Source organism: Capricornis sumatraensis, chromosome X (genome assembly GCF_032405125.1).
Source record: "Capricornis sumatraensis isolate serow.1 chromosome X, serow.2, whole genome shotgun sequence".
Classification (NCBI taxonomy): Eukaryota; Metazoa; Chordata; class Mammalia; order Artiodactyla; family Bovidae; genus Capricornis; species Capricornis sumatraensis.
The window spans coordinates 37,089,842-37,114,110 of NC_091092.1; the positions used below are offsets into that span (position 1 = coordinate 37,089,842).

Here is a 24,269-nt window from a genome sequence, read left to right on the forward strand (position 1 = left end):
ATCTTAATAGATATTTTTCCAAAGGAGACTTACAGATGGCCAGTAGGAACAGGAAAAGATGCTCAACTTCACTAATCATCAGGGAAATGCAAATCAAAACCAAAATGAGAAATGACCTCACCACCTGTCAGAATGGGCTATTAAAAAGACAGCACATGGAACGCTGCTCAGTGTTACAGCCTGGATGGGAGGGGGGTTTGAGGGAGAATGCATACATGTATTTGTCTGGCTGAGTCCCTTCACTGTTCACCTGAAACTATCACAACATTGTTAATTGACTATACACCAATACAAAATAGAAAGTTTAAATAACAAAAATTAATAAAAATAACTCTTACATACAGGGTCGTCATTGCCATCTTTCTAAATTCCATATATATGTGTTAGTATACTGTATTGATGTTTTTCTTTCTGGCTTACTTCACTCTGTATAATCGGCTCCAGTTTCATCCATCTCATCAGAACTGATTCAAATGACTTCTTTTTAACGGCTGAGTAATACTCCATTGTGTATATGTACCACAGCTTTCTTATCCATTCATCTGCTGATGGACATCTAGGTTGTTTCCATGTCCTGGCTATTATAAACAGTGCTGCGAATGACGACCCTGTATGCAAGACAGGAAAAAAGACACCCTGTATGCAAGACAGGAAAAAAGACACAGCTGTGTATAACAGACTTTTGGACTCAGAGGGAGAGGGAGAGGGTGGGATGATTTGGGAGAATGGCATTCTATCATGTATACTATCATGTAAGAATTGAATCGCCAGTCTATGTCTGACGCAGGATACAGCATGCTTGGGGCTGGTGCATGGGGATGACCCACAGAGATGTTATGGGGAGGGAGGTGGGAGGGGGGTTCATGTTTGGGAACTCATGTAAGAATTAAAGATTTTAAAATTAAAAAAAAAAAAAAACTCTTAGTCATCTTCCAAAAAAAAAAAAGACAACAACTAATAAATGTTGACAAGGATGTGGAGAAAAGGGAATCCTAGTGCACGGCTGGTGGGAATATAAATTGGCACAGCCACTATGGAAAGCAGTATAGAGAGTTCTCAAAAGATTAAAAAGAGCTCTACTATATGATCCAGCGATTCCACTTCTGGTTATTTATCCAAAGAAAATGAAAACACTAATTAATAAAGATATATGCACCCCTATGTTCACAGCAGCATTATTTCCAAGAGCCAAGATATGAAAGCAACCTAAGTGCCCATCAATATGTGAGTGGATAAAGACATGGTACACACACATACACACACATATACACACAGTGGAATGTGACAGCCATATTTTTTAAAGGATGAAATCTGGTTATTTGTAACAACGTGGAGGTATATAACAGGTATCATGCTAAGTGAAATAAGTTAGACAGAGGAAGACAAATACTGTATGATTTCACATTTAGGTGGAATCTAAAAAATCAAAACAAAACAAATTAACACATATAACAAAATAGAAACAGAGTTATAGATACAGAGAACAAACAAGTGATTACCAGAGCAGTGAGCTGGCAGGAAGAAAAAAATAGGTGAGGGAGATTAAGAGGTACAAATTTACAATTACAAATAAATGAGTCATGGGTATAAAATGTATAGTGTGAGAAATACTGTAACTATGTAATATCTTTGTATGCTGACATATTGTAACTAGACTTATAGTGGTGATCATTTTAAAATGTATAGAAATATCAAATCATATGTTGTGTAACAGGAACTAACAATGTTGTAGGTGTTATACTTCAAAAATAAACAAACATGGAAAATTGTTACTAGGGGTTGGGGAGGTAGGGGGAATGAAGGTAGCCAAAAGGTACAAACTTCCAGTTATAAGGTAAATAAGTACTAGGGATATAATGTACAACATGACAAATATAATTAACACTGCTGTATGTTATATACGAAAGTTAATAGAGTAAATCCTAAGAGTTCTCATCACAAGGAAGAATTTTTTTCTTGAACTTTGTATCTATATTGAAATGATGGATGTTCACTATATTGTGATAATCATTTTATTATATAAGTCAAACTATTATGCTGTATACCTTAAACGTACACAGTGCTGTATATTAATGACATCTCAAAATTGAAAGGAAAAAAATGAAAGGCCAAAAAATAATAACAATGCATGTAATTTATTTGTTTAAAACAAAATTTGAAAAATGACTTTTTGGGACTTAATTCAACCTCAGCTACTTAAAGCTATACACAATTGCCAACCCATGAAGAGCCCCCAGCCCTTGATGGAAATCCTTTTCTTTTGGGGGGATTTTTGCATTTTAAATATTTGCTGTTTTACCAGATGAATAGTCAGTTATGAAGTAAACAGTCATTTATAAGCTACATTTTAACAATCTGAAAATTGGAACTTATAAAATAAATTACAGTGGAGATATTAAGAAGCTGGGGAAAACCTAACACTCTCTAAGAGCTTAAAAAAAAGCCTTTGTCCTTTCTTGAATGATCTTCTAAATAAACAGTTGCTACTGTTTAACATCAGGAGACACATTACAGTTAAAGAAGCCCAATACCTGCATTGAACTGATAACACACATCTCTATAACTTAGGGGGAAAAGTAATAAGTATGGCTGTGGAGCCTTATTTCCGCCGTCTCTTCTGGGGAAAATAACTTTTTACGCAAACTCATTTTTCATTTCCACCACATTGTCTTCCTTTTCCAAACAGGATATAAAATGATTTCACAGGCACCTCTGGAAATGAGCACTGAGAAAAGCTTCCCCTCACACAAAAGCCTACCCACCTCTTGAAAGATTCTAAAATTAGAAAAGCATTCTCTTTCACAAAAATGGAAGCGATGCAGCTAACCTACTTTGCACAATTCTTCAAGGCAGGCATAACTACATTTCCTGAGCTTCCTTGAGCTATGACATTCTGAAAAATACTTCAGGCCACCAAGCAGCTAATTGGGCCCTTGGAAAGACCATTTTCTCACTATGAATGTTAGGCCTTTGAATAATTCTCCCTTTCAGGAGTTCCTTATCAAAATGTAGTGGATTCTGTTCCCTCAACATGTTGGCATGCATTTTGGAATGTGTTGGCATCTCTTTGGAAATTGAGAAATATCTTTGCCTCTTTCAAATGGGTCATTTTCAATTTCTCTAGGCTGCATTTAAGTTACATCCAAGAATTTGGCTGGAGAGGCAGCACTCTACCTAGGAGTTACAGACAGGGGTTCTAGTCCCAAGCCCTCTATTTATAACCATATAGTCATGAAGACTAGTTAAATACTTCTGAGTTTCCTCAGCTATAAATAAAGACAATGGAAACAACAATAACAAACAGCACAAGGTAATTTTAAGGATCAAGTGAGATCATCTGATAATGTTACATTTGCCAAAAGTAACCGCAGTTTACAGAAAGTTCTTTCATATGCATTAGTTCATTTAATTTTGCAGGAGCACTTTGAAAATGATAAATGGTTATGTTAGGCATTGTGACAATCACATGCATCAAATTTCTCTCAAATTAGCCAGGCCCAAAATGCATAGTAAACCTCTTTAAATGTTCATGGCAAGCATTTCAATTAATATATAACCCATTTGTTGTGCTTTCATTCCTTCTATAGTTATTTTTTTCTTCTAATATATTTTGGGAAGCTAAAGACCATACCATTCTGTCAGAAGAAAGCTACATAAAATAACCCCAGCTTAAACAGCTGAGATTCTAACTTATTCATTTATTTTCTTTTCTTCTTTTCCCTTTTTAAAATTATTATTCTTTGTTTTTTTTTTTATTTTAATTGTAGGCTAATTACTTTACAATACTGTGTCGGTTTTGCCATACATTGACATGAATCCGCCACAGGTGTATACCTGTTCCCCATCTTGAACATCCCTCCCACCTCCCTCCTGATACCATCCCTCTGGGTCATCCCAGCACACCAGCCCCGAGCATCCTGTATCACGCCTCAAACCTGAACTGGCTATTCGTATCATATATGATATTATACCTGTTTCAATGCTGTTCTCCCAAATCATCCCACCCTCGCCCTCTCCCACAGAGACCAAAAGACTTTATACATCTGTGTTTCTTTTGCTGTCTCGCATACAGAGTTATCATGACCATCTTTCTAAATTCCATATATATGCATTAGTATACTATATTGGTGTTTTTCTTTCTGGCTTACTTCACTCTATATAATAGGCTCCAGTTTCATCCACTTCATTAGAATTCATTCAAATGCATTCTTTTTAATGGCCGAGTAATACTCCATTGTGTATATGTACCATGGCTTTCTTATCCATTCATCTGCTGATGGACCTCTAGGTTGCTTCCATGTCCTGGCTATTATAAACAGTGCTGTGATGAACATTGGGGTACACGTGTCTCGTTGAATTCTGGTTTCCTCGGTGCATATGCCCAGCAGTGGGATTGCTGAGTCATAAGCCAGTTCTATTTCCAGTTTTTTAAGGAATCTCCACACTGTATTCCATAGTGGCTGTATTAGTTTGCATTCCCACCAACAGTGTAAGAGGGTTCCCTTTTCTCCACATCCTCTCCAGCATTTATTGCTTGTAGACTTTTGGATCTCAGCCATTCAGACTGGCGTGAAATGGTACCTCATTGTGGTCTTGATTTGCATTTCTCTGATAATGAGTGATGTGGAACACCTTTTCATGTGTTTGTTAGCCATCTGTATGTCTTCTTTGGAGAAATGTCTATTTAGTTCTTTGGCCCACTTTTTGTTTGGGTCGTTTATTTTTCTGGAACTGAGCTGCATGAGTTGCTTGTATATTTTTGAGATTAATTCTTTGTCAGTTGCTTCATTTGCTATTATTTTCTCCCATTCTGAAGGCTATCTTTTCACCTTGCTTATAGTTTCCTTTGTTGTGCAGAAGCTTTTAATTTTAATTAGGTCCCATTTATTTTTCCTTTTATTTCCAGTATTCTGGGAGGTGGGTCATAGAGGATCCTGCTGTGATTTATGTCTGAGAGTGTTTTGCCTATGTTCTCTAGGAGTTTTATAGTTTCTGTTCTTATGTTTAGATCTTTAATCCATTTTGAGTTTATTTTTGTGTATGGTGTTAGAAAGTGTTCTAGTTTTATTCTTTTACAAGTGGCTGACCAGTTTTCCCAGCACCACTTGTTAAAGAGATTGTCTTTTCTCCATTGTATACTCTTGCCTCCTTTGTCAAAGATAAGGTGTCCATAGGTGCGTGGAATTATCTCTGGGCTTTCTATTTTGTTCCATTGATCTATATTTCTGTCTTTGTGCCAGTACCATACTGTCTTGATGACTGTGGCTTTGTAGTAGAGCCTGAAGTCAAGCAGGTTGATTCCTCCAGTTCCATTCTTCTTTCTCAAGATTGCTTTGGCTATTCAAGGTTTTTTGTATTTCCATACAAATTGTGAAATTATTTATCCTAGCTCTGTGAAAAATACCATTGGCAGTTTGATAGGGATTACATTGAATCTATAGATTGCTTTGAGTAGTATACTCAGTTTCACTATTGATTCTTCCGATCCATGAACACAGTATATTTCTCCATCTATTAGTGTCCTCTTTAATTTCTTTCACCAGTGTTTTATAGTTTTCTATATATAGGTCTTTTGTTTCTTTAGGTAGATATATTCCTAAGTATTTTATTCTTTTCATTGCAATGGTGAATGGAATTGTTTCCTCTATTGCCCTTTCTATTTTCTCATTATTAGTGTATAGGAATGCAAGGGATTTCTGTGTGTTGATTTTATATTCTGCAACTTTACTATATTCATTGGTTAGTTCTAGTAATTTTCTGGTGGAGTCTTTAGGGTTTTCTATGTAGAGGATCATGTCATCTGCAAAGAGTGAGAGTTTTAATTCTTCTTTTCCAATTTGGATTCATTTTATTTCTTTTTCTGCTCTGAATGCTGTGGCCCAAACTTCCAAAACTATGTTGAATAGTAGTGGTGAGAGTGGGCACCCTTGTCTTGTTCCTGACTTTAGGGGAAATGCTTTCAGTTTTTCACCATTGAGGATAATGTTTGCTGTAGGTTTGTCATATATAGCTTTTATTATGTTGAGGTATGTTCTGTCTATTACTGCTTTCTGGGGTTTTGTTTTGTTTTTTATCATAAACGGATGTTGAATTTTGTCAAAGGCTTTCTCTGCATCTATTGAGATAATCATATGGCTTTTATTTTTCAATTTGTTAATGTAGTGTATTACTTTGATTGATATTGAAGAATCCTTGCATCCCTGGGATAAAGCCCACTTGGTCATGATATATAACCTTTTTAATATGTTGTTGGATTCTGTTTGCTAGAATTTTGTTAAGGATTTTTGCATCCATGTTCATCAGTGATATTGGCCTGTAGTTTTCTTTTTTTTTTTTTTTTTTTGTGGCATCTTTGTCAGGTTTTGGGATTAGGGTGATGGTGGCCTCATAGAATGAGTTTGGAGGTTTACCTTTCTCTGCAATTTTCTGGAAGAGTTTGAGTAGGATAGGTGTTAGCTCTTCTCTCAGTTTTTCATAGAATTCAGCTGTGAAGCCGTCTGGACCTGGGCTTTTGTTTGCTGGAAGATTTCTGATTACAGTTTCAATTTCCGTGCTTGTGATGGGTCTGTTAAGATTTTCTATTTCTTCCTGGTTCAGTTTTGGAAAGTTGTACTTTTCTATGAATTTGTCCATTTCTTCCAAGTTGTCCATTTTATTGGCATATAATTGCTAATAGTAGTCTCTTATGATGCTTTGTATTTCTGTGTTGTCTGTTGTGATCTCTCCATTTTCATTTCTAATTTTGTTGATATGATTTTTCTTCCTTTGTTTCTTGATGAGTCTGGCTAATGGTTTGTCAATTTTATTTATCCTTTCAAAGAACCAGCTTTTGGCTTTGTTGATTTTTGCTATGGTCTCTTTTGTTTCTTTTGTATTGATTTCTGCCCTAATTTCTAAGATTTCTTTCCTTCTACTAACCCTGGGGTTCTTCATTTCCTCCGTTTCTAGTTGCTTTAGGTGTAGAGTTAGGTTATTTATTTGACTTTTTTCTTGTTTCTTGAGGTAAGCCTGTATTGCTATGAACCTTCCCCTTACACTGCTTTACAATCCCCCATAAGTTTTGGGTTGTTGTGTTTTTATTTTCATTCATTTATATGCATATTTTGATTTTTTTGATTTCTTCTGTGATTTGTTGGTTATTCAGCAGCATGCTGTTCAGCCTCCATATGCTGGGATTTTTAATAGTTTTTCTCCTGTAATTGAGATCTAATCTTACTGCATTGTGGTCAGAAAAGATGCTTGGAATGGTTTCAATTTTTTTGAATTTACCAAGGCTAGATTTATGGCCCAGGATGTGATCTATCCTGGAGAAGGTTCTGTGTGTGCTTGAGAAAAAGGTGAAATTCATTGTTTTGGGGTGAAATGTCCTATAGGTATTAATTAGGTCTAACTGGTCTACTGTACCATTTAAAGTTTGTGTTTCCTTGTTAATTCTCTGTTTAGTTGATCTATCCATAGGTGTGAGTGGGGTATTAAAGTCTCCCGCTATTATTGTGTTATTGTTAATTTCCCCTTTCATACTTGATAGCATTTGTCTTACATATTGCAGTGCTCCTATGTCGGGTGCATATATATCTATAATTGTTATATCTTCTTCTTGGATTGATCCTTTGATCATTATGCAGTGTCCCTCTTTGTCTCTTTTCACAGCCTTTGTTTTAAAGTCTATTTTATCTGATATGAGTATTGCTACTCCTGCTTTCTTTTGGTCTCTATGTGCATGGAATATCTTTTTCCAGCCCTTCACTTTCAGTCTGTATGTGTCCCTTGTTTTGAGGTGGGTCTCTTGTAGACAACATATAAAGGGGTCTTGTTTTTGTATTCATTCAGCCAGTCTTTGTCTTTCGGTTGGGGCATTCAACCCATTTACATTTAAGGTAATTATTGATAAGTATGATCCCATTGCCATTTACTTTATTGTTCTGGGTTCGAGTTTATACACCCTTTCTGTGTTTCCTGTCTAGAGAAGATCTTTTATCATTTGTTGGAGAGCTGGTTTGGTGGTGCTGAATTCTCTCAGCTTTTGCTTGTCTGTAAAGCTTTTGATTTCTCCTTCATATTTGAATGAGATCCTTGCTGGGTACAGTAATCTGGGCTGTAGATTTTTTTTTTCTTTCATCACTTTAAGTATATCCTGCCATTCCCTTCTGTCCTGAAGAGTTTCTATTGAAAGATCAGCTCTTATCCTTATGGGAATTCCCTTGTGTGTTATTTGTTGTCTTTCCCTTGCTGCTTTTAATATTTGCTCTTTGTGTTTCATCTTTGTTAATTTGATTAGTATGTGTCTTGGGTTTCACCTTGGGTTTATCCCGTTTGGGACTCTCTAGGTTTCTTGGACTTGGTTGATTATTTCCTTCCCCATTTTATGGAAGTTTTCAACTATTATCCCTTCAAGTATTTTCTCATGGTCTTTCTTTTTGTCTTCTTCTTCTGGGACTCCTATGATTCGAATGTTGGGGCATTTAACATTGTCCCAGAGGTCTCTGAGGTTGTCCTCATTTCTTTTAATTCTTTCTTCTTTTTTCCTCTGCTTCATTTATTTCTACCATTCTATCTTCTACCTCACTAATCCTATCTTCTGCCTGTTATTCTACTGTTGGTTCCCTCCAGAGTGTTTTTTATCTCATTTATTGCATTATTCATTATATATTGACTCTTTTTTATTTCTTCTAGGTACTTGTTAAACATTTCTTGCATCTTCTTGATCTTTGTCTCCAGGCTATTTATCTGTAACTCCATTTTGTTTTCAAGATTTTAGATCATTTTCACTATCATTATTTGGAATTCTTTCTCAGGTAGATTCCCTCTTCCTCTTTTGTTTGGTTTGGTGGGCATTTATCCTGTTCCTTTACCTGCTGGGTATTTCTCTGCCTTTTCATCTTGTTTATATGGCTGTGTTTAGGGTGGCCTTTCCGTATTCTGGCAGTTTGTGGTTCCTCTTTATTGTGGAGGTTCCTCGCTGTGGGTGGGGTTGGACGGGTGGCTTGTCAAGGTTTCCTGGTTAGGGAAGCTTGTGTCGGTGTTCTGGTGGGTGGAGCTGGATTTCTTCTCTCTAGAGAATGAAGTGTCCAGTAATGGTTTTTGAGATGTCAATGAGTTTGGTGTGACTTTGGGCAGCCTGTATATTGAAGCTCATAGCTATGTTCCTGTGTTGCTGGAGAATTAATTTGCATGGTATGTCTTGCTCTGGAACATTTTGACCTTTGGGTGGTGCTTGGTTTCGGTGTAGGTATGGAGGCATTTGATGCGCTCCTATCGATTAATGTTCCCTGGAGTTAGGAGTTCTCTGGTGTTCTCTCAGGATTTGGAATTAAGCCTCCTGCCTCTGGTTTTCAGTCTTATTCTTACAGTAGCCTCAAGACTTCTCCATCTCCTTTCAAAGACAATGGGCTGCCCTTCTGGGTGCCCAATGTCCTCTGCCAGCATACAGAAGTTTGTTTGTGGAATCTGCTCAGCATTCAAATGTTCTTTCAATGAATTTGTGGGGGAGAAAGTGGTCTCCCCATCCTATTCCTCTGCTATCTTAGTACCACCCACTTATTATTTTAAATTATAGTATATAAGCAGGCTTTATACTGTGACTTATTGAAGAGTGTGTTTCAAACAATGTAAGCATGAACCCACCTCATTGCTTCTTAAGTAAGAACAGTATTCAAAGTCATAATACTAACAGTTTTATATCAATAAATACATTGGGAAAATGTGGCATTACTGTTGCTCACTGAATGTTTATATTTCCCTTCTTTTCCACCTTTCCAGCACATAACCAGGTTGCTTTCCTTACACACACAGCCATCTAACTAGTTTTGGTCAACAATGCACAAATGAAAATGGTATGTGTCACTTCTGGGTGCATGCTTTAAGAGCCAGTGCATATTGCATCATATACTCTTTCCCTCTGTTGAGATGACCAACAATCCTAGAGATGACAGATATTCTGTCAACCTGGGTCCTGCAATGATGATGACATACAACCAAAACTATGTAGCAAAAACAAGGAAAGAACTTTTGTGATTTTAAGCCATAAGATTCAGAGTTTCCTCCTGCAATACGATCATACTAAATCATATAGACTAACTGATTACAAATTTAGGCTCTGAAGTCAAAAAAATCAAGTTTCACTTCAGATGTATAATCTTAAATTATGGAACCTCACTTAGCTTAATTTCATCATTTTTAAACTGGGCAAAAACAATATTTACCTCACTGGGTTCTTTCCAGAATTAAATGAAGTAATACATATATGTCTATGAAAAGTGTCTAGCACAAAATATGTCCTCAGTCGATGTTCATCATGTGATTATCATCTAATCCTATAAGGTGAAAGGGACTTGCTGTGCCCATTTTGAAGATGAGAGAATAGCGGCCAACAAAAAATATGTTTGTCTTGAATGAGGTCATAGAATTCATTACTGGAACAATTATACCTAAAATAGAAATCTCCTAATGTCTAGCCCAACTGTTCATTTTAAAATATAGCATATCTCCTGAATTTAGAATATCTGTTTTAAGGCAGTGGTTCGTATCTGAGGACTCCTAACACTCAGGAACCCATACAGTAGTAATAAAAATCTGTGATTTCTTTTACTACTCCCAACAGCTTAATATGTAATTTCCCCCACAAAAGACTAACAAAACAAAATTAACAAAAGTATCAAATTTCTCATCTTTAACAGCAATTATATCAGCTCAGCTCGGAAACAAAGTAAAATGAAGGCAATGGTAACACAAAACCTTTACAAACACCAGAATGTATGACAGAAGTTTTTATAATTGTCAAAAGTAGGGCACAAATGTGGATTTGATAAGTTAATGAGGGATACATGTTGTTATAAACATATTATCCATAAGACGACTGCATATCAGTTACCCAGAAGACATAAAGGCTACTAAAGACAGGGAAAAAAAAACCCAGCATATTTTAATAAAGAGACACTAGATAGTGTAGTAAATCTTCCCAAACCACTATTCCATGGACTTGTTACATCTGAATCACCATGAGTAACTGTTAACAATACATATTCCCAGGCAGTACTTCAGATCAGTAGTTTACAAATGCCTCAGATGATTCTTTTGTGCAATCAGACCTTGGAAACACTTCTGTAGTATATAATATTCTCAGTAGTATCCAGCAGTAAATGCAATGAATTTCAACAGCTGCTTTTCACAGTGGTCTTCAATGTAAATAAATGAGAGAGAAAACTAAAGCACGCTGTGTGAAACAATTAGCCAAAGCTTGGGAACTAAGTGCACAGCTTTCCAATGATCTGGCCTGATCCAGGAGTAAAACATACAGCAAAGCCCAGAAAAATATTTATTCAGAGAAACTCAACATTTGGCATAAAATTTCAGTGAGTAAACAGACTTCCTGAAGACCAGCACCTGTTGAGCTTCATATAAGGCTATCTGCTCTAAACTACTGCTTTTCGAACTTTAATGTGCATATAAAGCACCCAGGAATTCCTGTTAAAATCAAGATTCTGATACTTGTAGGTCTGGAATGTGTCCTGAGAGTCTCCATTTTTTTCCGAAATTCTCAGCTGATGCTGATGGATCTCCAGATATTCTAGAACTGATCCTGAAGAACTGTGTATCTCTCAAACAATCCTCCATGAATATATGGTTGTACCATTTAGCTTTCATAAAAATGTTGAAGTTACATTCTCAGGCAAAAAGCTGGAACTCAGCTATCTGTGTTTCCATCCCAAATGAAATATCTGGGTTAACTTTTTAGTGCCTGCCTACATAGCAGAAAAAGACTTTTCAGAGAAACAAGAGAATTTTTAAAATGTATACTGAATAAGTTGGAATTGCACAGTTTCTCCTTCCCTGAGCCAGAGTAGCTATGGGCACTTAAGTACTTTATACGCCATTCCATTTATACCGCCAGTCATTCCTTTACAAACGGTGGTCCTATAGGGTTCTCAAAGCATTTACATTGCCTACCTGTTATCATGTCTATTTTAGCCACTATCCAATCAGATAGCAGTGTACACTGTAACTTCACTTCTCTGTAGTTACTACACTTTTTAGTAGCTTCTTTTTTTTTTTAGTAGTTACTATTTTTTAGTACTTTCCATGGATGTTTTTTCAAAGCTCAAGTAAAATATGTGGAGAATAGTTAATTCTACATTCTTTTTCACCAGCCAACAACCTAGTGGAAATATTCTACAGAAATGTACTTATTGCTTGATCCCACTAATTTGGGGTTCATTTGTTTGGATTATATCAGATGCACAAAAGCAGGCCGTCAATCATAACACACTATCATGGTTGGTCCATACATGGTACTCTTTTATTTACTTATTATTTTAATAATATTATAAGCTGGTGATCCCATTAAGCCAATTTAGGAACTAGAACATTGCCAACAGCCTATACTAACCTGTTCCTCCCCATCCCATTCTTCTATCTCACCGTCAGAGATAACCACCATCCTAAATTTTATGATTATGTTTACCAAGTTTTGTTTTTTCTTTAATTTTAGCTCTTGTATGTGTGTGTTTGTGTGTAATTCACCCAAGCTATATGATATTTGATTTTGCTTGGATGTGTACTCTATACAAAGGGGAATGATACTGTATAGAGTACCTTTGGGAACTTGGATCTTTTACTCCAACTTATGCTATTAAGATTTATCCAGGCTATTGTATGCTGTAGTTCATTGACTTTCAAAGCTTTATAATATTTCATCATGTCAATATATCACAATTTACCCATTCTCCTGTTGATGAGGATCTGTGTAACCTCCAGTTTATTACTACTATATTAAATGTTGCTAAGAGTATTTGTGGACATTACTGCTGGTTTCCAGTAGTTAATGTTTCTCTTGGGTAATGGTGATGCAGGCAGGGAATTGGGAAGGGGAAAACCTGGTAAGAGGAGGGAGATGGTCTGGGTATGAGGTAGGAATAGGACCAGGTAGGTCTAAGTAACTGGTGACTAAGTCAGGCACAGGATGAAGAGACAGGGAAGTCATAGGGACAAGAGGCAGAACAGAAGGAAGGGAGGGAACCAAAAGCTGAACTAAGGCAGAGGGAGAAGTATGATAAAGAGGAGGTTGAGCAGGAAAGAGACAGGGCAGCTTTTCCTGCAAAGTATTCAGATGAAATTCTGGGTTCAGTGTTCTGCATTCTTTCTTTGCTGGATTCCATTATGACTTAGATTCCATTAAAAGAGAGTCCAAGATTCTATGACATTTTGTCTTGGAAGATAACTTTGACATTTGGAGAGTACAGCTTTCTTATAAATTAAGAAACACAGGTCCAAAAGGACTAGCCAAAGGTAGCTAACAATCAGAGACACAGGTTGGAGACAACACAATTCAGAGCTCATAAAAATAATCCCAGGATGACCAGGCAATGGATCAAAGTGCAGCTCTCCCCAGGGTGTAGAGGGGGCTCCTTTTGAAATTAGGGACACCCTAGATAGAGACAATAAAGAATGACCACTCTTTATCCAGGAAAGGCACTTTCTATTCCTGTCTTTAAAAAACTGAGACTTCAAAACCATAAATATATTATGCCTTACTCTATATATATCCTTTCCAAAATCTACAGTTTCTCTCTAGAATATTTGATTGTCTTTCATTGGATTAATTCCTAGGTCATGTTTTTTGATGATACTGTAAAGATCAGTAAAACTGATAAATTTCCAGCAAGACTAACAGTAAAAAAGAAAAAAAGAACATAAATACTCATATCAAAAGTAAAAGAGGGCCTAATACTATAGGTCTCACAAATATTAATGGGCTTCCCTGGTGACTCAGACAGTAAAGAATCTGCCTGTAATGCAGGAGATCTGCGATCAATCCCTGGATCAGGAAGATCCTCTGGAGAAGGGAATGGCAACCCACTCCAGTATTCTTGCCTGGAGAATTCCATGGAGGAGCCTGGTGGGCTACAGTCCATGGGGTCACAAATACTCAGACACAACTGACCAATTAACACTTTCACAAACATTGAGAGTATAACAAAGCTATACTACAAAAAAAAAATCTATGTACCTAAATTTGTCATCTTGGATAAAATAAACCAATTCCTCAAAAATCACAAACTGTCAAAACTCACTCAAGAAGAAGAGAGAAATCTAAACAGTCATATAATTAAATAAAATGGTTATATAGTTTTAAAACTTGTCCAAAAATGGTTTCTCTAGGCCTAGAAGATTTCACTGGCAAATTCTAACAAATATTTAAAGAAATAATGCCAATCTACATAACCTTTCTACAGAAAACAGAGGAGGAAGTAAAGCTTCCCAACTCATTTTATGAGACAACATTAACCTGACATCAAAACCAGATAATAGTACAAGAAAGTAAAACTACAGACCAATGCACCTCATGATTTGTATAAAAATCCACAAAGTATTAGCAAATTGAATCAGGCAATAGTTAAAAATAATACCATATAACCAAATGGGGTTTATACCAGGAATGCAACTCTGGTTCAATATTCTCAAATTAATCAATGCAATCCAACATATTAAATGATTTTTAAAAATGAAAAATCACATTATTATATCAATGGGTACAGAAAAAGCAGTTGACAAAATTCAATATTAATACATGATTTAAAAACTCAGCAAATTAGGAACAGAAGGAAATTTCTTCAATTTGATAAAGGGCATCCACAAAATCTATAGCTAACATTGTACCTAATGGAGAGAGACTAAATGCATTTCCTCTAGTATCACTATTCTTAGTGCAATGAGGAAAATAAATACAATGCATATCAATTAGAAAAGAAGAAATTAAATTATCCTTATTTGCTAACACGCTGCCTAAGTAGAAAATGGCAAATAATCTAAAAACAAAAAAACAAAAAAACTTCCTACTACTAATCTGTAAGTTTAACATTGTAAAATAAAAAGACAATACACAAAAATCAACATTTGTATATATTAGCAATGTAAAATTGGAAACTGAAATCCCCCCCCCAAAAAATTAACATCAATTAAAACACCTCCAGAACATGAGACACTTTAAATACAAACCCAATAAAATATGTACAGGATATTTATGCTGAAAATGACAAAATTTGATGGAAAGAAAAATCAACAAAGACCTAAATAAGTGGAGAGACATAGTGCTCTCATAGATTCAAAGACTCAATACAATTTAGATGTTAACTCTCCTCTACATAATAAATTTATGCAATCTCTTTAGAAATTTTGTAGGTATTGACAAATTGATTCTAAAATTTATTTGGAAAGGGGGAAAAAAGGAGCAAAAAATATTTTGAAAAAAGAACAAAGTTGGAAGACTCACACAACCCAAATTTTAAAAGTACTGTAACATTGTAGTAATCAAGATTGTCAAAAGGAAAAACAAATAGATCAATGGAATAGAACAGACAGGCCAGAATTAGATCCAAACACATATAGTAAACTGATTTTTAGCAAAGGTGAAAATGCTATTTAATGGAGAAAATACTCTTTTTGAGAAAACAAAATGGTGCTTTATTAGCTATTTGTACACCCAGGTTCCTAACAGTATTATTCACAGTACCCAAAGAGTGACGCAACCAAAGTGACCATCAACAGAAAAATGGATAAGCAAATTTGGTATACACATATATTATTCAGCCTTAAAAAGGAAGAAAAGTCTGGCATATGCTACAATACAGATGAACTTTGAGGGTATTATGCTAAACAAGTCAGACAAAAAGACACATACTATATAATTACACTTATATAAGATATCTACAGTAGTCAAAAGCAGAAAAAAAAGAGAGCATTAAAAAGCAGAGACATTAAGGCCCATCTAGCAAAAGCTATGGTTTTTCCTGTAGTGATGTATGTCTGTTAGAGTTGGACCATAAAGAAAGCTGAGTGCCAAAGAATTGATGTTTTTGAACTGCAGTGTTGGAGAAGACTCTTGAGAGCCTCTTGGACTGCAAAGAGATCCAATCAGTTCAGCCTAAAGGAAATCAGTCCTGAATATTCATTGGAAAGACTTATGTTAAAGTTGAAACTCCAATACTTTGGCCACCCGATGCAAAGAACTCACTCACTGGAAAAGCCCCTGATGCTGGGAAAGATGGAAGGTGGGAGGAGAAGGGGACGACAGAGGATGAGATGGATGGCATCAGTGACTCAATGGAGATGAGTTTGAGTAAACTCCAGGAGTTGGTGATGGACAGGGAGGCCCGGCGTGCTGCAGTCCATGAGGTCACAAAGAGTCGGACATGACTGAGCAACTGAACTCAAAGCAGTAGTCAAATTTACGGAAACAGTAGAATGATGGTTAGCAGGGGCTGGAGGAGAGAAAAATGGGGAAATGTTCTTTACTGGGTATAGAATTTCAGATTTACAAGATGAAAACATTCTAGAGATTGGTTATACACAATATAAAAATATTTAACACTACTAGAAGTGGTAATGCTTCCCAATGGTGGCTCAGTGACAAAGAATCCACTTGCCAATGCAGGAGACAAGGGTTTGATCCCTGGGTCAGGAAGATACCTTGGAGAAAGAAATGGCAATTCACTCCAGTATTCTCATGGACAGAGGAGCCTGGCAGACTATAGTCCATAGGGTGGCAAGAGTCAAACACAACTTACCAACTAAACCACCACCAGAAATGGCAAAATAATAAATTTTATGTTATGATTTTTTACCACAATTTTTAAATTTAAATTTTTTAAAATAAAAAATTGTGTCAGAAAACCACTAGTAGACTAGTGGTTTTCTGGAGCAGAGTTAGCAATAACAGAGATTAACAGTAAATGTGAATGAAAGATTCTCCTGGAGTGATGAAAATGTTCCAAAATTTTCATAGCAATTGTTGCAGAACTTGGTAAATTTATTTTTAAATCATGACTGATTTGTAAACTTTAAAAGGTTTAATTATATGCAAAATATGTTTCCATAAAGTTCTTATTAAAATACATAATTCAGGAACACTATTAATAAGCAATATCTGCTTTATTATAAATTATCCTTAGATATGATACCAAAAGCATGATTTATAATAGAAAGAGGACAAAATGGACTTTATGATATTTACCACCCTCCAGAGTAATGGAAATAAAAGCAAAAATAAACAAATGGGACCTAATTAAACTTAAAAGCTTTTGCACAATGAAGGAAAATATAAGCAAGGTGAAAAGACAGCTTTCAGAATGGGAGAAAATAATAGCAAACAAAGCAACGGACAAAGAATTAATCTCAATATTATACAAGTGGCTCATGCAGCTCAATTCCAGAAAAATAAACTACCCAATCAAAAAATGGACCAAAGAACTAAACAGACGTTTCTCCACAGAAGACATACAGATGGCTAACAAACACATGAAAAGATGCTCAACATCACTCATTATCAGAGAAAGGCAAATCAAAACCACAATGAGGTACCATCTCACGCCAGTCAGAATGGCTACGATCCAAAAGTCTACAAGCAATAAATGCTGGAGAGGGTGTGGAGAAAAGGGAACTCTCTTACACTGTTGGTGGGAATGTAAACTAGTACAGCCACTATGGAGAATAGTGTGGAGACTCCTTAAAAACTGGAAATAGAACCCCCATATGACCCAGCAATCCCACTTCCAGGCATACACACCAAGGAAACCTGAATTGAAAGAGACACGTGTACCCCAATGTTCATCACAGCACTGTTTACAATGGCTAGGACATGGAAGCAGCATAGATGTCCATCAGCAGATGAATGAATATGAAAGCTGTGATACATATACACAACGGAATATGATTCAGCTATTAAAAAGAATGCATTATCAGTTCTAATGAGGTGGATGAAACTGTAGCCTATTATACAGAGTAAAGTAAGTCAGAAAGAAAAACACCACCACAGTATACTAACACTTATATATGGAATTTAGAAAGAGGGTAACAATGACCCTATATGTGAGACAGCAAAAGAGACACAGATGTAAGAACAGACTTTTGGACTCTGTTGGAGAAGGCAAGGGTGGAATGATTTGAGAGAATAGCATTGAAACATGTATATTACCATACGTAAAATAGATCGCCAGTCCAGGTTCGAGGCATGAGACAGGGCACTCAAGGCCGGTGCAATGGGATGACCCTGAGGAATGGGAGGGGGAGGGAGGTGGGAGAGGTGTTCAGGATGCGGGACACATGGCTGATTCATGTCAATGTATGGCAAAAATCACTATAATATTGTAAAGTAATTAGCCTCCAATTAAAATTAATTAATTTTTTAAAAAAGAAAAAGAAAAGCTACAAACATGAAGATGTATGCAAATCACACAGCCAATAAGACATGTTCATAATGTACAAAGAACTCTCAAAGCTCAACAGTAAGAGAACAAATAATCCAATTTTAAAACATACAAAGAACCTGACCATATACAAATGGAAAAAAATAGACAGATGTTAAATATCATTAGCCATTAGGGAAATGCAAATTGAAACAATGACAAGATACCACCACATACCTATTATAACACCTAAGTAAAAAAGCAACAATACCAAGAGTTGATGAGGATGCAAGAAACTACAACTCTCATATACTGCTCATGGTGATCATATATACTGGCAAATGATTTGGCCATTTGTTACAAAATTAACCATAAAGTTTATCATAATGATACAGCAATCCCACCCTGGGTATTTACTCTAAAGAAAATTGGTATTCACACTAAATTCCCCACAGAATATTTCTTGAGATTCTGTTCATAACTGCCCAAAACTGGAAGCAATCCAAATGACCATTAACAAGTCAATGGATAAACAAACTGTGGTAAATCCATATAATGGACTACTACTTGGCAATAATAAGGAATGAACATATCACAACAGGGATAAATCTCCAGAGAACTGCTGAGTGAAAGAAGCCAGTCTTAAAAAGATTACATACTGTATGTATATTCCAAACTGTGGAAAATTCTTAAAGAGATGAGAATACCAGACCACCTTACCCCCCTTCCTGAGAGACCTGTATGCAGTTCAAGAAGCAACAGTTAGACCCATACATGGAAAAACAGACTGGTTCCAAAGTGAGAAAGGAGTACATCAAGGATGTATATTGTCACCCTGCCTATTTAATTTCTATGCAGAGTACATCTTGCCAAATGCTGGGCTGCATAAAGCACAAGCTGGAATCAAGATTGCTGGGAGAAATATCAATAACCTCAGATATGCAGATGACACCACCCTTGTAAGGCAGAAAGCAAAGAAGACTAAAGAGCCTCTTGATGAAAGTGAAAGAGGGGAATTAAAAAGTTGGCTTAAAACTCAACATTCAGAAAACTAAGACTATGGCATCTGGTCCCATCACTTCATGGCAAATACATGGGGAAATAATGGAAACAGTGAGAAACTTTATTTTCTTGGGCTCCAAAACTACTGCAGATAGTGACTGCAACAATGAAATTAAAAGATGCTTGCTCTTTGAAAGAAAAGCTATGACAAACCTAGACAGCATATAAAGGAGCAGAGACATTACTTTGCTGACAAAGGTTTGAATAGTCAAGGCTATGGTTTTTCCATAGGTTTTTCCAAGGTCATGTATGGATGTGAGAGTTGGACCATAAAGAAGGCTGAATGCCAAAGAATTGATGGTTTTGAACTGTGGTTCTGGAGAAGACTCTTGAGAATCCCTTGGACAGCAAGGAAATCAAACCAATCAATCCTAAAGGAAATCAACCCTGAATATTCACTGGAAGGGCTGATGCCGAAGCTCCAATACTTTGGCCAACTGATGCAAATAGCCCAATCATTAGAAAAGCCCCTGTTGCTGGGAAAGATTGAAGGCGGGAGGAGAAGGGGACGACAGAGGATGAGATGGTTGGATGTCGTCACCGACTCAATGGACATGAGTTTGAGCAAGCTCCAGGAGATAGTAAAGGATGGGGAAGCCTGGTGTGCTGCAGTCTGTGGGGTCACAGAGGGTCTGAGATGACTGAACAACAACAAGTGTATGATTCCATGAATATGACATTCTGGAAAAGAACTATAGTGATAGAAAACTGATCAGTTGTTTACACAGCAAACAGAGGTTAGAAGTGAGTAGAGGGTTTAACTCAAATGGAACAGCACAAGGGAGCTTTCAGGGGAGAGGGAACTATTCTGTATCTTCATTGTGGTAGTAGTTTGTGATTCTATGTGTGCGTTGCAGCTGCTGCTAAGTCGCTTCAGTCGTGTCTGACTCAGTGCGACCCCATAGACAGCAGCCTATCAGGCTCCCCCATCCCTGGGATTCTCCAGGCAAGAACACTGGAGTGGGTTGCCATTTCCTTCTCCAATGCATGAAAGTGAAAAGTGAAAGTGAAGTCGTTCAGTCGTGTCTGACCCTCAGCGACCCCATGGACTGCAGCCTTCCAGGCTCCTCCGTCCATGGGATTTTCCAGGCAAGAATACTGGAGTGGGGTGCCATTGCCTTCTATGCACACCAAATAAGACAACTTCACTGTATAATTTATTTTTAATTTCAATAAGTATTTATTGAGTGCCTGTTACACGTAAGATTTTGTTTCATATACTTGGGACACATCAGAGGATAAAACAACAGTCCCTGCCCTCATGGAGCTTACAGTCTAGCATTTATGACCATTTCACCTGGATGCAGTCACCCTGAGCAAGTCACTGGGCCTCTATCCTCAGCCACCTGATCCAGGAGTAAGGAGGCCCAGCTCAGACATGGGTAACTGACTGGCTGTGCTGGAGATGCCAAACAGGGCACCTACCCCCAGCCCACCACCCAGACAGTCGACAAGACTGGAAGCTGGCTTTTAATAATCAAGTACAGGAGGAGAGGGCACAGGACTGGAGCTGGTAGTCTGCTAGGCTGCTGCCTCAGGGCCTGGGCTGGCTACACAAACTGCTCCTGCTGCTTCTTGGTGGCTGCCCTGCTGGCAAGGTCCTTGGCCTTCTCCATAGCTGCCACTGACATCTCCTTGGCCTTCTCCTTGGTTTCCTTGGCTGTTTCAACAAGGGTTTTGGGAGGGGCCTCACCTTGCAGCTTGGCCAAGATGTTTTCAAAACCTTTCAGTCATAGTCATGTTGCTTTTGAACCGTGCAAGACCAAATTCCTGGACATCTCTGGAGACACCAACTAAGCTAGAGGAGACCCAGGTTTCCTGGCAGATTTCAGTCCAGCCACTGTTATCAGAGTTCACACAGTAAACACATCATTCCTCCACCACCATCAGCTGGGTGTGGTTGATGTTTCAGGTGAAGGTGGCCATGGTCTCGTTTCGTGGGTCCACAATAGAATCTTCCAGGATGTACACTGAGTAAGAAACACTGGCAGGAAACAGTCGCTCAGCCCAGCGGGGCATCCTGTTCGTCTTGGTCAGAAGTCCTTGGACAGGAGCTTCTGGTCAGAGGTCACCTCTCGGTGCACTATGTCTTTCATCAAGACATGTTTGCTATAGGGATTTGGGACAGCTGCCAGAAGGCAGCAAACACTTGGTCCCAGGAACTCCAGAGCCTGCTCTGGCCCAGAAAATACTCCACCATCATCCTGGCCAGGGCGGGCTCAGTGCCGGGGCAACATTAGGGGGTTGGAGCCCCAGGGGCATGCAGAGGCCAGGCTGGAGCTCAACGCTGGGCCACCAGGCTAGCAGCAACTCAGTTGCTATAGCGCTGCACCCAACCAGCCACTGCCACCGCTGCCATGAGGGATAACTTTTAAAATAGAATGAAAAACTAATCCTGATTCAAGGAGGTTAAATGATAAATTTTATGTTATACATTTTATCCTAATTTTAAAAAATCAATGCATCAATCAATCCTAGTTCAGTCACTTTCAGTTCTCTGACCCTGGGCAACTTGACTTCATTTTATCTGTATATAAAATGTGAATAATAAAACTGCCTACCTCATAAGCTTATCATGAGAATTAGATACAAATTTTATATAATATGCTTGCCATATGACAAGAGTTCAATAAATGTTATTAGTTTTACCCTGTAGATAATTTCTCCCTTTTGAATCCATTCTAAACAAGTCCTTGGGAATATTTTTATTAATATATATGCACCTTCATATATATGCATATTAATACATATGCAGCCTAAGCTGAGGATTGGAGACTGATCACCTCCTCTTGGCAGAGAACTCAAATTCTGGTTCTGGTCTGGTCTGATTTCTCGTAGGGCCGAGTTCCAGTCCTCCCTTCTCTGGAGGCCCAGGGAAAAGTCCCATAACGCCTGGGCATCTGTAGGTGTCAGGAGACGTCGGTAAGGCCACCCCTTTTGCCCCCCCTCTCCCACCTCCTCCTCCTCCTTCTTTCAACCTGGCTTCCTTTCCTCCCTTGAAATCTTTGATGTTAGTACTTGGATCTGAAGTTCTGTGTCTCTATAGGAGGTTTTCTGAAAGACTGTATTCTTGTATTTAAGAGCTTCCCTGATGGTGCAGAGGTTAAAGCATCTGCCTGCAATGTGGGAGACCTGGATTTCATCCCTGGGTCGGGAAGATCCCCTGGAGAAGGAAATGGCAACCCACTCCAGTATTCTTGCCTGGAGAATCCCATGGACGGAGGAGCCTGGTGGGCTACAGTCCACGGGTCACAGAGAGTCGGACACGACTGAGCAACTTCACTTTCAATGCTCAGTCACTTCAGTCATGTCCGACTCTGCGCGACCCCATAGATGGCAGCCCACTAGGCTCCTCTGTCTCTGGAATTCTCCAGGCAAGAATACTGGAGTGGGTTGCCATTTCCTTCTACAATGCGTGAAAGTGAAAAGCAAAAGTGAAGTCGCTCAGTCGTACCTGACTCTTAGAGACCCCATGGACTGCAGCCTACCAGTCTCCCCCGTCCATGGGATTTTCCAGGCAAGAGTACTGGAGTGGGGTGCCATTGCCTTCTCCATCACTTTCACTATGCACCTTCATTTTTTTCCTATCCCTCCACAATGTGTTGTCTATTCACCACAGGTGGACCCCCAGGAGAGACCCAAATTCCTACTGAGTCCTTCAATCAATTTCCAGCCATGGCCCATAACGAACAAGAATTTGCCCCATTCCCAGGGCATCATGCTTACACTAAGCCTCCTCTTCTGGAGATAGAGTCTTTTACACCAGGCAGTCTTGCCATCACCCCTGTATCCCAGATATAGTCCCCTCTCTAGAAAGTTACCACTGATGTTTCACTATAACCTTAACAGAGGGGGATTCTAGATTCACCAGTGGAGAATAACAAGAGCGAAGCAATGAAATAAATAGAAAGGTAGGATATTAGACATATTTTTCCAACTTCACAGTTGGTCAAGGGCCAACTATTTCCACCCATTTTTCTTTAACAATTCCCTCCCCCAAATTGAGACATAGAATTTATCCCAGTCCACCCTATCATCTAGGAAAATCTTTGCAATTTTGGATGCAACATTTGTGCAGGCCACAGCTCCAACAAATCTGTTCTATGTAACAAATTATTATTTCCTCTGTTCATCATCATCCTGCACTCTGCCTCACTTGCAAAAATATGTTTCAGACGCTATTTGCTCCACAATGTTCCACTGAGAAACAAGGCATGCATCATGCCCCCAACAGTAGCTCCCAGAGCATACAGTTGCCAGCATCAGAACCCATCATAAAGAAGAGAAAGAAATTTCCATCTCCCGCCCCCTCATGATCAAACTGGGGCTTCAGCCCACACAGATCTGTCACTCTGAGAAGGCTCCCCAGTCACAGCATCATCTTTGCCAAGGAAGAACAGAGAAAATTGCATCTCAGAGCTACAAAGTTAACTTTTCTATTCTAGCCTGTATTTTAGCAGCACTGTCTTAGAACAATTATCTCAAAAGTACAAACTCAGTTTTCACCTAAAGTGGAAAACTGATTTGGAAGAGGAATGTCCTGGACTAAGTTCACACCAGATCCTAAAATCATATTGCAAAAGAACCAAACCATAGAATGGTGGAACACAGAATGTAAGATTTGGCATAAACAAAAAAAAAGGGGGCTGGGGGGGAAACAAAACCTCCTTTGACAGGCCCCCTCCTGAACTTGGCATCTGAGATGAAAAGAAATATTCCTTGAAAAAGAATTAAATATGGGGTTTCTATCATGCCATTCCACTATCCCAAAATAGTAGCACTAACACTGATTCACAAACACACGCTGCAATCAAAAGCTTAACCCGTGCTCTCAGCAACAGTTCAAAGGTCCTCCCTTTCAGGAAGCTTCTTTAAGCAGCCTGACCCGTATCTCATTTTCTGTCCCAACCTCCCTAGCATAAGTTTATAACTGTGTTGTATGCTGCTCAGTCATGGTGGGAAAAAATGTAAGGTTTCCCTTCCCAATTAGATGGTAGGCTCAAGAGCAAGGAGTTGGTTTATAACATC

General features: G+C 38.1%; 1 pseudogene; it reads right to left on the minus strand.

The window, feature by feature from the left end:
- Positions 1-20,791: 20,791 nt before the first annotated feature.
- Positions 20,792-21,441, minus strand: LOC138071447 (PRELI domain-containing protein 1, mitochondrial-like; annotated as a pseudogene).
- Between the last annotated feature and the right edge of the window lie 2,828 nt (positions 21,442-24,269).